We start from the raw sequence: 8657 nt of genomic DNA, 5'->3' as shown, positions 1-8657 counted from the left end.
GGCAGTATTTGCGTCATACGATCTTTTTTTATTTTTCATAGCCGTCATATAAATAGGATTTACTGGTGTGTGAGGAGACAATAGGAGGATGCCACGGAGCTGTTGTTGTTTTTTTGGATGTTGTGCTGCCTTGTGGCCGCGAGGGGGCGTCAGACGATCACATTCCCGCGTCCTTGCGTCTGTTTGTCTCCCTAATTAGAAAATCAACAAAATAACACGTAAATAATGTGCAGCGCACACTTTCCAGGGTGGTCACAGGTGCAATAAACGCAGGAAGACGTGAGATTTTAGTGTCTTTAAATGGAAAGGATTGTGGCTGCAGCTGCTCATGACTGAGTGTGAGTGACCTTGAGATGACAGGTTTTCCCTCAGCTCTGTACAAGCCTGCAGCAGAGAAACAATGTGAGAAAACCAGTGTGTGTGTGTGTGTGTGTGTGTGTGTGTGTGTGTGTGTGTGTGTGTGTGTGTGTGTGTGTGTGTGGAGCTCGATAGGAAAACAGTTTGAACTTGTGATGTCTCTGAGTGACATGGAGCTGGTATTCAGGGTGCGGCTAACAGTTTAACACAGAGGTGACAACGTGTGCTCATCTCACACCTCCTTCCTCCTTCCTCCTTCCTCCTCCTCCTCTCCGGAGGCTCATTAAAGCTTGACATTGAGGGGGAGTTTGTGTGTGTGTGTGTGTGTGTGTGTGTGTGTGTGTGTGTGTGTGTGTGTGTGTGTGTGTGTGTGTGTGTGTGTGTGTGTGTGTGTGTGTGTGTGTGTGTGTGTGTGTGTGTGTGTCATCTGTTACAGTCTGACTGCCACACCCATTTTAAAGCACATACCAGAGCCAGTTCAGGCATTTTTTAGGGCCCCCAAACAGAATGTAACCTACACGTTGAGAAAGATTAAATTAGATTAGGCCTGAATTAAACTGAACACTTTTATTATTTGAAATTTGAATGGTAATTATACTTGTATATCCAAATAAAACACTGGGAAATAATGTTTAGTTTGCGTCCTTGACCTTTGACCTTTCACCACCAAAATCTAATTCCATTTCATTCTGGAGTCCAAGTGAAAAGTTTTGTCAAAATCGGAAGAAATTTCCTGACAGCGTTCTTGAGATATTGTTCACGAGAACCGGGCGGACAGATTGACAGACGGAAGAAGAACACAATTCATAAAGGCGTAAAATCCGATTGTCGCTGTTTTAGACTTCCGGTGTTACAATAGTTTTCATGGAAAACATGCCTCCAACATCAAGGATGGCTTTTAGTAAGTCGACCGAGCGTGAAGCTGCTTTGATTCTCCCGAGCACAGTCACACGACGGACCGCCTCGACGGACCTGGAGGGAAAGAATCGCTCTTTATCCCACGAGGCGGAGCCGCGTCATGTGACCACTGACCCAGATCAGTTCAGGTGTCCTGTGGCAGTTTACCAACGGCCGCTCCCACCCATTCCCCCCCCCCCCCCCACACACACACACACGGAGCCGTATCCATGACACCCTGCAGCACGGGGTTCACCACCGTCTGAGGAGCGGTGAGCTGCGACCTGGCCTGCTCTCCTGTATTATGCAACCTGAACAACATATATTCACACGAGCTCCCTCAGGTTTACAGTATCGGAGTTTTCAGCGCTGATACAGAAAAACACGGGGAGGCCATGTTGGAAACCGAGCACACGGCTCCTCTCAGTTTCTCTGCACAGTCACCTGTTTCACCTTTTCATGCAAAACTCCCTCGGGCGCTGAATGAGTCTCGTCTTTGTCTCCTCCTGTCTTAAAGCCTCTCTTGATCTCCCTCCCTCTCTCTCTCGCGCACACACACACACACACACACACACACACACACACACACACACACACACACACACACACACACACACACACACACACACACACACACACACACACACACACACACACACACACACACACACACACACACACACACACACACACACACACTTGTACCTGCACAGGTGCAAACACCAGAACAAGAGCTCGGTTTTTCTCCTCCCTGCATCCCGACTCTCTTTTCAACTTCGACTCTCCGTGCTTTATTAAAAATGTGCAGCTGTCAAAGCCTCTAGAATAAAACTCCAGACTCTTCCCTTTATGAGTGTGTGTGTGTGTGTGTGTGTGTGTGTGTGTGTGTGTGTGTGTGTGTGTGTGTGTGTGTGTGTGTGTGTGTGTGTGTGTGTGTGTGTGTGTGTCTTCTGGTTTACGGTTGCTACGTAACCAGCTCCACCCAAAACCTCCAGCACAGTCTGTATCAGAGCATTTAAATAGAGTGTGTTTACACAAAACAAATCCAGATGACATCGGCAATAAGTGAAAAGATAAATGAGTCCAATATAAAAAGGATGGTTTGATTTTGTTGCCTTTCATTTTGTCTGAGTGCAAAAAGTCCTGCATGTCTCTGCAGCTGCGAAGGCTGCTTTTGGTTTTATAATTCTTTTTTCTCTCTCCATCATTGCAGGAACTAAACATTTTGGTGTTTATTTCCCAGTTTTAGAATGCAAATGTTCTCCGAATGAGGTGCGTTTGTCAGATCTGCAGAAGAAGTGCACTTCTGTCTCGGTCCCATCTGTCACTAGTGTTTGGGTCCAGATTTGATTTTGGATCGGAGTCTAACAAACCTATCTTGGGAATATTTTTTTAATTCTTTTTATTTTTTTCAATGCAAAAAATTTTGAGATAGACGAGAAAGCTGCCAAACCACTAAATTCTCCAGCCGGAGCCAAAGAATTCCACATGATGCACCTCATAGTGAACGTATCATGAAGCCAAAAATGTCTTATTTAGTGTTTTTTATTTTCTTAATTAGGAGATTAAAGCACAAAACACTATGTACCTAAAGAGCAAAAAATACCCTGCATTCAGTTTAAATTTATTATGTGAAAACTGGTTATTTATAAAAAAAAAATTAAAAAAAAAGTATCATCTATGTTTGAAGTAAACTAAAAAGATTTCTAAAAGTACAAATAAGGATTCTAATTCAATTAACAGATTTTGGTGCTGGTTCCATACTAAAACGCTCTGTTGGTCACCGTAACTTTTAAAGAGTTTTAAAGGAAATCACAGAATCAAACAAGTTAAATATTTTCACATAAACATATTGCAGGCTCGAACCCTCTTCTCCCTCGTCGTCCCTCCCTGTGGCGGCTTCCCTCGTAGTAACCCCTCCCTCCAACCAACCAAGCATCTCCTGCTTAACCACCGAGAGTTATGATATACAGTTCCACCCTGGTGACGACCCATATGTGTATTTACATGTGGCCAGCCACATCATCACAGATATCGTGGATGAAAAACAAAAAGGCTCGCTACCCTCCAAAAATCTCAGCAACTGAAAGCTTCTTCGTGTTCGTTTAAATATTTCTGTTCACCGGAACCGGCAAAACATCAAAACCAGTAAAGTGCTGGAATCTGTGCGAGTGTAATGCAACATACATTTTTTATCGTGCCGCGTGATAAAACTGCACATTTTACATTTTACTGAAAGCGGTGCGAGGCACACCTGTGCATTAATCCTGCTGCTCCATCAGCACCTCGCTGCACCACACCTGTCAGCTGGGTGGATTAACTCTGCCGAGGTGAAGCGCTCACTGAAAGATTTTAATTAGTGAACAAAATTGGCGGGAAATGAACCTTTTTTTGTGCATAAAAGAAGTCTTCGATCTTTTTACTTCAGCTTATGAAAAAATGGGAGTAAATACGAAAGTGTTGCGTTTATATTTTCGTAAAGTTAAGACTGGACTTGGACTGAAGACGGGAGCTGCATCCCTCCTGTTTCCCGTCTTCGTGTCATCTGCTGCCGGCTGCAGCTTCATATCTACTGTACAGACGTTAGAGAGGTATCGATCATCTCGTCTCAACCTCCGAAAGAAAGCAATTCAATTTCCATATTTTCAATCTTGTCAAACTATTTCTTCTCCAAATTCATTCAGATCAAAAGAAAGCTTTTCCTTTTTTACGTTTTTCTTCCCACGGTGCAAACTACTTTTTTATGTTTGACGTCACTTGATTATGGATATAATCAGCTGTCTTTTGTCCTCTCCGCTCCGCTCCAGCTGTTCATGCAGGTGGGCCGTGAGATGTTACCTCGACGTGCCTTTAGCCTTCGGGTCAAGGAGCGGAGATGACACCGCACGCACCCACGCAGGGGCGCACCCACGCATGGACGCATCACCGGCTCCGCTCTGTTTGTCTTTGTCAAATATCTGTCTTGTTGATGTAAGACTTCCCATAAGAAACAGTGTTTAGCTTTAAGCATGTGAAGTACAACAATTAACTCTTTCTTTTACAGCAGGAGTCAAATTTCAGACTTCTTATCCTGAATAGAAACTTGAAATGATTCCAGTAAGATTGGATTTGATGCACGTCAAATCAAAAAGAGGTTCGAAGTTAGGTTTAATGTCTGGGAAACATACAATTATTGCTCTGACATCATTTCAATGACTGGATTTTCAAAATGAAGCAGGCACCCAAAACAATGAAAGGTTGAGGACAGTTTTGCTTCATGTTCTTCATTTCCAGTGACAACTCTGAGAAAAAATGTCCGACACACCCTGAACACCAGCAGTTATCATCGTTACTCATCGCCACTTTTAATCCTTTGTCTTAACGACTGAAAACTTTCCTTTGGCACACACACACACACACACACACACAGACACACACACAGCTGAGGATGTCAAGGATCTAACAAGATAAGACAGCCCCTCAGACAGTGGAAAAACAAAACAAAACAATTAAAATGCTCCTCCTCTTACAGAGTCTGGATGATGAGCTGTCGGTACACGCCGAGTCACAGTCTGAGTCAGCGCGTAACATGAAACGGTATCTCTGTGTGTGTGTGTGTGTGTGTGTGTGTGTGTGTGTGTGTGTGTGTGTGTGTGTGTGTGTGTGTGTGTGTGTGTGTGTGTGTGTGTGTGTGTGTGTAAATCTTGAATCCAGCGAATCGTGGGTGTGTCCACGGGTGTGGACCATGTGTTCGCCCGGGGCTTCCCTCAGCTCACCTGTGGGACAAAGCAGAGTTGGAGGTGATATAGGCGTGGGATATATTAATGCTAATCTGAAAGGTTATAACGGCTCAAAGAGGAGGAGTACAACTTTACTGGATTACTAATTAAAAAAAAAAAAAAAAATTCACATCGGGCGTGCACAAAACGCTGAGACCGACCTTAACGGACCTCAACGAAGCAGCTGAAGTCAGATTTAAATGACACTTAAGACCACACAGATAATATACGTAAAGATGTGTAAAACAAAACATTGCAGGTTTAAAAATGAAGCCAGTGAGTTGACGTGTGTTTCCAGGGATATTTGTGGAAACTAGGGTGCAACTACAATTTCCACCTGGCAATTGTATGTCTGCGCTAACCATTCAAATTGTAGTTTACATGTATATATAGATATTAAACTCACAGTGACCTTGACCTTTAACCTCCAAAATCTCCAAACAGTTCGATGCTGAGTCAGAGTGAAAATTTGTGACAAATCTGAAGGAATTTCCTGAAAAAAATTGCATTCACAGGCATCAATTAATGTCAAGTAAAAGTGACTTTGATCTTTGACCTTTTACCATCAGTTCATCCTGGAGGCCGAGTGAACGATTGTGCCACATTTGAAAAAATTCCATCCAGACGTTCCTGGGATATCATGTTCATGTGAATGTGTAAAATCGGGGTCCCAGTGACTATGACCTTTGACCTTTGACCCCAAAATCGAACCAGTTCATCCTTGCTATCAAGAGAATGGTTTTGCCAAATTTGACCAAATTCCCTCGAGTTGTTCTTCATAAAGCACTCTTCAAATTTTGTTGCTATATTTCAGAGCTTTTTTTCAGCCACTGCATCAAAATAAACAAAACTTCCTCACTCCTCATCGGTGTCTCCACAAAACTCAAATGACTGCTGGTTCCTGGAAATAAAGCCGACAAAAAACCCACAATAAATGCCTTAAAACCAAAGCTATTAAATGCAAGAGGCCAAAAAAGAGTTATATAATGGTGATAAATCTGCTTGGTTATACGGTTACAATTCAGCCCGTTCACATTTGTCACGTGAGATTTGTGGAGCTAACGAGGAGGAGAGAGGAGGCTCTTTTTATTTTGATGCATTGGCTGGAAAGCTTTAAAATACAGCAGCAAAATCTTAAGAGTGCCTCCTGGACCAGATGAGGGTGAGACGAGGACGCCTGATCAACACCAAACCAACATAGTTATAGTAATCGTGCCAGAAGATTTTACAGCATTAACGACTTCTTTACCAGGAGACACCTGATCTTGAAACATATCCAGATCTGAACCACTTTATCTACGTAACTTACAGTACAGGATTAAAAACCATAAAAGATTTTTCTTTGTTTGTTTCGTGCTATCGCGTCATAATATTCTGCAAACTTCAGCTTTCCATTAAAGTATACAAGCCTGGTCCTGTCTCCACACATCAGGAACAACGGGAGATGATAGAGGGCGGGGATACTGGGACGACGGCGGGACGACGCCTCAGATACACACCCTGAAACCATTTAACTCATCCACCCGGAGAACAGAAAGGATTCACACACACACACACACACACACACACACACACACACACACACACACACACACACACACACACACACACACACACACACACACACACACACACACACACACACACACACAGCCAAGGTGGAGAATTTAAAACCATGCTCCTGCAGACTCAGAGGTCAAGTTCAAAAGTTTTGCATTTATACGTGACAGGAGAGTTTGAAGAGCTGCAAATTAGGACTAAAAAAAAAAGAAAAAAGAAAATAAGGATGCCAGCGCTGGAATGCAGTTCTGGCAAAAAGAAACATGAAGTCTTCTCTGTGCGAGTTTCTCTGCAGGCAAAGGCGTGCTCTTGAATGGCACTCGCCAACGGGAATAACACGATGGGAAAATGTTCGAGCAGTTTATTACGTTTATTAAACTACTCAGAGAAAAAGCAGGCACACATTAGCAGAAGAGCTGTAAGAGCTGCAGCGTTCAGCCTCGTGTCAACAAAAATTCTCCCGCACCGAAATCTGCAACCAACAAAATGGAAAACCAGAAGTTTGTAATAAATCACAGTGACAAACAAAGTACTCCATAATCTGGCCCGTTCCCTCTTCTATCACTTTCCCTTCTTGCAAACACACACACATGCGCTACATTCCTCAACGGCTGCAGAGTTTTGTCGGGTCCAGGGGTGTTTGGAGATCGTCCTCACACTGATCTACTTCTGTCACTACTTGTACGTGTGAGCCGTTTTATACCGGCGTCAGGTACGGACCGAGTCGAGCCGCCTCTGCACCGAGGTGAGCTCGTAAAGTGCGAGACGTCATCGGTCTTGACTCCAAAAAACAGAAGTGCCAGAAGTGCGTATTACTGTTGTTAGTGTTCCGTTTGCGAGGTTGGCTTTTCTTTATCTTCTTCTTTGGTGACGTGTTCAATCTGTGCAACATTTGTGCTGCGGAATAAGACTGTTTTGCAAAAGAGGATGAGATGATGCAAAAATTTGTGGTCAGATTTAAAAGTCAAAAAGAATGAAAAGAATGAGACTTACAGAGTCCACAGACTTGTTTACTACTCTGTGTGGCTGAGACCTATTGGAGCCAGATGTTTATTGGAGCCAGCAGCTAGTGGTCCTCAGTGGTATTGCACTTTAGAGTACTTCTGCATTGAATTCACCTGTCAGGCCCGGTGAGTTTGTGTGTGTTTCACATTTACGACTCTGAGGTCTATGGTGGTTTTTATTGATGACAACTCGACACATTTCTCAGCGTTCTGCTGCGTCAGCACTTTTCAGCCTTTGCAGGAAGGTCAGACGGCCTGCAGACAAACGGTGAAGACGAGTCTTTTGTGTCTCTGTTGGAATTCCACGAGTGTTCGAGGTCTTGAGTGGTTTTTCAAGGGGTCAACCATTTTTGGATTAGATTGGATGTTCCTGTCAATCACAAATAGCTGTCGAACTTGTTTTTCCTGCTAGTCACACCCAATGGCTGCAGGCGAGTGTTTGATCAGCGTTAGTGGGAGAGTTTATTCTCAGGAGAAGAGACAGCGAGCAGGGGTGAGGAGAGGTAAAGGTGTAAGCCTTGAGAAGACATGGGGAGGAGATGCACCTTGGTTTTAATACATTCAAGCATGAATCACCTGGTCTCCTTGATGAATCACCTGATCTTTCAGTTTGCCTCCAATCTCTTTGACTTTTCCAGCTGTTCCTTTAAAAAAAAGAAAAGAAAAAAAAAGGACTTATTTTTGCTTCTTAAAACACTTTTTTTTTTTTAAAGGAAACCACATTTTATATTTTCTAAGTACTGTATGTATTTATATGTAGTTATTTTCATGTACTTTATGTTGAATATATGTCATATGTATTCTGTTTTTTTAAATATATTTTTTGAATGATCAATGCATACATTTTTGCAGCCCTGGCAAATAAAAGCAGCTACTTTTACTACTTTATACATTAGGAAATAATGGACTCCAGTCTTCAACCCAAACTTTAACTCACTGCTTGGAAGAAGACTATATCTCCACCATGAATGTAAACCTAACTCTAACAATAAATCTGAAACTAAAAGTCTTAATAGCCCCTGTGAAGGATTTCTCTTTCCAAAAAATGTCCTAATTTCATAAAAATGTTTCAAAATAAGCC

The sequence above is a fragment of the Brachyistius frenatus genome, unplaced genomic scaffold, assembly GCF_029030835.1.
Source record: "Brachyistius frenatus isolate BFR_SWC_R1_liver_20210118 unplaced genomic scaffold, ASM2903083v1 Contig_163, whole genome shotgun sequence".
NCBI classification, from domain to species: domain Eukaryota; kingdom Metazoa; phylum Chordata; class Actinopteri; family Embiotocidae; genus Brachyistius; species Brachyistius frenatus.
This window is presented reverse-complemented; position numbering follows the sequence as displayed.